General features: G+C 43.8%; 1 non-coding gene across 1 annotated transcript; it reads left to right on the forward strand.

Annotated features, from left to right (window-relative positions):
• Window positions 1-4,068: 4,068 nt before the first annotated feature.
• Window positions 4,069-4,172, forward strand: LOC115834913. Its single transcript, XR_004029904.1, has one exon. It is a non-coding gene; the product is annotated as a U6 spliceosomal RNA (small nuclear RNA).
• The last annotated feature ends 996 nt before the right edge of the window (window positions 4,173-5,168 follow it).

The raw sequence follows: 5,168 nt of genomic DNA on the forward strand, positions 1-5,168 counted from the left end.
GTGTTCCATGCAGCCTAGTTGAGAGGTCTTGCCATGATGCCCTGATGAGGTTCAGGTGAGAATAGTCTTCCAGAATCAGCTGCTCCAAGTGGAGCTGAAATACCCAGTGCCAGGAAAGAGACTGCAGCTTCTCTGAGCAACTAATTTAACCTGAGAACACGGAGAGAATCCTCTTTAAAATATGCAAAATATCTTGGAATAAAGAAAGGCAAACAGATCAGAGCAGTAATTCTGTTGCTAATTCTGTCTGAAATATTATGTACAAAGAACATTAACAACTGAGCGTGTTTGTGAGTTTCTCAAAAGCCTAGAAATTCAGTCAAGGCTCCCCCAGCGAGAGTAACCAGTCCCCTCTTGTTTGACGTGCAAATTATAACCAGATTTTTCATTACACTGAAGTAGGAACACACAGGCCGCCAATGCATATCGAAGAGTGTCAAGTGAGAAGCAACTGGAACACAGGCGTACACTTACAGCTCTTTCCAATGCCTTCCGGGAATAGAAACACCTATAAAAACTCAGTTTAAGATCACAAAAACCCTTTAAAGGCCCTACCTGGGATATTGGAGGCTTCTACCTCTTCTGGATATGGCTAATTACATAACTTCCTCCACTGTAAATCACAATGAACCAAGTAGGGCTGGTGAATCACTCTTTTCACTGTAATGACAAGACATAAATTACCATAAAGACCTTCAATCCCCAAAGTGACGCAATTTGATAGAATGTACTTGTCTCCTTCCCACTTGTTATTCACTAAACTCCTGTCTGGGAAACACTCATTTGACGATGGATATTCAAATGAAAAAAAAAAAAAAAAAAGAAAAAAAAACCAGCCCCAGCCCTGTACCCACAGAGGCAGGCGACGCCAGGGTAGTGAGGTCTTCTAATTGTTCAAGAGAAGCTGGAAATCCTAATGGTTTTAAAAGAATAAAAACTTCTGATGCTTAAATAGTGGAGATGAATTACAATTTCTTTAAAAACACAGTGGGGTCAACAAGACATGCCTGGGGCTGAGTCTGTGGCTTGTAATCTCTGGAGGATTCTCTTGCTGTCCTGGCTTCGGAACCCTGGGGACGTGTCACTATGTCCAAAGCCACTACCAGGCACCTTGGATTTGCAGAGGCTTGGACCGTCCTCCTGTTGTTTCAGGCCTTCCCACTTCCACATGGGCTTTGGTTCTACCGGGCCCTTCAGGCTGAGGCCTTTCTCCTTTGTATCCATCGGCTTGGGCTGCCACAGTGAAATACTACAGACTGGGTAGCTTCAACAACAGAAGTTTATTTTTCACGGTTCTGGAGGGTGGAAGCCCAAGATGAAGGTGCTGGCAGGTTGGGTTTCTGCTGAGGCCCCTGTCCTTGGCCTACAGATGGCGGTCCTCTTGCTGTATCTTCCCATGCTTGTCTTACTCCCCCAACATCTCTGTGTGTCTTAATCGCCTCTTCTTAGAAGGACACTAGTCAGATAGGACCAGGGCCCACACTAACAGCATCGTTTTAAATTAATTACCTCTTTGAAGACCCTATCTCCAAATATAGTCACATTCTGAGGTATTGTGGATTAAGACTTCAACATATGAATTTGGGGAGGAAGAGGATTCAGTCCCTAACACCTTCTACAAGCTCCATCAGCCCTACCCAACTCCCCATTCCTTCCCAGAGGTGCGAGAAGTGGGAATATGGACATGCCTTACCTGTAGAATTTCCAAAGAAGGATGCTTCCAGAAGAACTGCTATCAGATAATTCCTTCACTGAACCTGGACCACTGGACTGATCTCTCTACAACAGGCTTGGACTCTCAAAAAGCCTCTTTCACCTCACCTGCCTGCTCTGCAGGTCTGAAGTGACCACATAGAAGTTACAAGTCTCCTTTTCTCTAACCCCCTCTGTGATAGGTTGCTGCCAGAGATGAAGAGAGTCATGATCGCACCACTGCACTCCAGCCTGGTAGACAAAGGGAGGCTTTGTCTCAAAGAAAAAAAAAAAAGATGGCTACCCCAATGCATCCATTTTTGAATGAGTACATCATTTTTCCCATCTAGAGGTGGGGCCTATTTACCCTTACCTCCTCTCAGATCTGAGTTGACTTTTGAGGCCTGCTTTTTTTTTTTTTTTTTTTGAGTTTTTAGAGACAGGGTCTCACTATGCTGCCCAAGTTGGGCTTGAACTCCTGATCCTCCTGCCTCAACCTCCTGAGTAGCTGGGACCTCAGGTGCACACCATTGTGCCCAGCTTTTTGTGACTTGCTTTGACCAATAGAACATAGTGGGAGTGATGCTGTGCCAGGTTAGCCCTTAGGAGGCCGGGCAGCTTCCACTTTTGCCCCATTGAAACGCTGAGACCACCATGCTGTGGAGGAGCCCAAGCTGCCTTGTGGGGAGGCCCTGTGGAGGATAACAAAGACGTCCCAGCCAACAGCTCAGCCCAGCCAGCAGCTGCTTAGAGTCACAAGAGTGACCCAGTTGGGACCAGAGAATAATGAGAACTAATCATCATTGCTCAAGCCACTAAGTTTTGGGGGTGATTTGTTATGTAGCGATAGATCACTGAAGCACCTCTTCCCAGTTAAACTCTCCCCTGAGCTTCCTATGCATTATACCAAGGTTTCAATCGCTGTGCTCAGCTCAGTGTTAGGGAACGAAATGCTTGCCTTCATGGAAAAGAGACACGAATGGCACTGTAGAACAAAGCTGCATGGGAGATCTCTTATAGTTCACTTCTTCTCTTGTCCTACTGGCTTCATTCTTAACTTACATGTTATTATGTGAAATTTCTACAGAAGAGAGTTATTCTTCATACAGGAGGTGCAAGCTACATAGACAAAGACTGGAGACAACCTTTATTTATTTATTTATTTTTTATTGAGATGGAGTCTTGCTCTGCCGCTCAGGTTGGAGTGCAATGGCATTTTCTTGACTCACTGCAAGCTCAGCCTCTTGAGTTCAAGTGATTCTCTTGCCTCAGCCTCCTGAGTAACTGGGATTACAGGCACACGCCACCACACCCAGCTAATTTTTGTATTTTTAGTAGAGACGGTGTTTCACCATGTTGGCCAGGATAGTCTTGACCTGCTGACCTCATGATCCATCTGCCTTGGCCTCCCAAAGTGCTGGGATTACAGGCATGAGCCACCATGCCCTGCCAAGGCAACCTTATTATGTGGGAAATTTTTATTGTAACTATACTCCCAGTGTGCTATGTCGTAGTATATTTATGAGGACATGAAAACCATTGTTACATAGAGATGCTTTGGAGAAACGGTGTCACTAGAAACAGGTACCATACTCCATTCCTGCGCTTTAAGGTTTCACATTCGTTATGCAGTCAGCTGGGCTTTGCTGCATCTTATTGCAGTTGGAAGGTTTTTTTGTTTTGTTTTGTTTTTTTCAAGTGAAAACCAAGACACAGAGAAACTGGATGACTTATGCGGAGGCAAAGCATTGGTAGACATCAAGAGAGGCTGCTATATTCTTGACGTCAATGTTGAGACAAGTCTCGTGGTGGAGTAGATGCTACGTACAATAGGAGGGAGTGGGAAGGGCCAGGAGGCGGCATGGAAAAGCCCTGATGTTGAGGCCTTGTTTTGTTCATCTTGTAGCTCCTGGAATGCCTTGGCAATCTGTGTGTGTTAGAGCCCGTTGACTTTCACTCTGTGTCTAGTGCACGGATTTGCCTGGAGAAACCTGGGTTCAAGCCCTGGGTCTCCTACTCCCTGGCTGTCTGATACTGGCCAAATCAGTAAATACGCAGATGGTCTGGTTTCCTCACCTCCAAAATGGAGGTGTGAATACTCTACCACTCCTAATGCTTAATAGCATTCTGCAAAACATTTAGAAGTAATAGTGTTCTAGAATACCACAGGTTGCTAAGGGTGTAGCTTCTGGGGAAACTGAGGCACAAGAAGATTAAATAATTTTTCCCCAAGGTTTAGATAACTTGGGAGTTATCTAAATATACCTCGATAACTGACAGAGGTACAACTAAAACCCAAGTCTCCCAACTTCCACTATAGTACTAATACTATTACTACTTTCTACTTCAAAGGATTGTGGTAAGATAAAATTTAGAGTGCTTGCTTCTGCAGCACATACACTAAAATTGGAATAAATGAAAGATTAGCATGGGCCCCGTGCAAGGATAACATGCAAATTCATGAAGCGATTTAAATGTAAAACAATTTTTTAAATTAAAATATTGGCTGGGCTCAGTGGCTCATGCCTACAATCCCAGCACTTTGGGAGGCCGAAGCAGGCAGAACACTTGAGGTCAGGAGTTTGAGATCAGCCTGGCCAACATGGTGAAACCCCGTCTCTACTAAAAAATAAAAAAAATAGCTGGGCGTGGTGGCTCACGTCTGTAATCCCAGCACGTTGGGAGGCTGAGGCCAGCGGATCACTGGAGGTCAGGAGTTCGAGACCAGCCTGGCCAACATGGTGAGACCCCGTCTCTACTAAAAAATACAAAATTAGCCAGGAGTGGTGGCGCATGCCTGTAATCCCAGCTACTTGGGAGGCTGAGGCAGGAGAATCACTTGAACCTGGGAGGCGGAGGTTGCAGTGAGCCAAGATCGCACCATTGCACTCCAGCCTGGGAAACAAGAGTGAAACTTCATCTTAAAAAAAAAAAAAGAAAAAAGAAATATTTCTTAATATGATTTTTTAAAAATAAAAACAGAACTGATATGATAACTTTTTAAGTAGAGAATTATCTTTCTATTTTAAAATGTTACATCTGAGTTCTTTAGATTTCAAATTGTATTTGAACTGAACTTTCAAATTGTTGCTGATGTGAAGGAATGTCTTGATTCAGCTCTTTTTCTAGGGCCCTCTGTCTCAGGAAAGAAAATGCGTTCTTTGGAGAATATAAAGCCTGCTATGACCCTGCTGAGTTATAAATAGTTTGTGCTATCCAGAAACAGTACTCGATTTGAAAATACCATTTTAAAGACATCATTTGTTGTTTGACTACCACTTCCTACTTCCTACAAAAATTGGAAAACTAGAATAGCAAGTCCTGTCCTCTTGGGACTTATTTCCTCATCTGTTTGATGTCTCCTCCAACTTGAAAATACTGTGTGTCACTTATTTGTGATATGAAATGAAAGTGAGCTACCAGCATTCTGTTTTGATAACTTTTGAGGGTGGAGTGGAGAAAATATGACATCATTT

The sequence above is a fragment of the Nomascus leucogenys genome, chromosome 4, assembly GCF_006542625.1.
Source record: "Nomascus leucogenys isolate Asia chromosome 4, Asia_NLE_v1, whole genome shotgun sequence".
NCBI classification, from domain to species: domain Eukaryota; kingdom Metazoa; phylum Chordata; class Mammalia; order Primates; family Hylobatidae; genus Nomascus; species Nomascus leucogenys.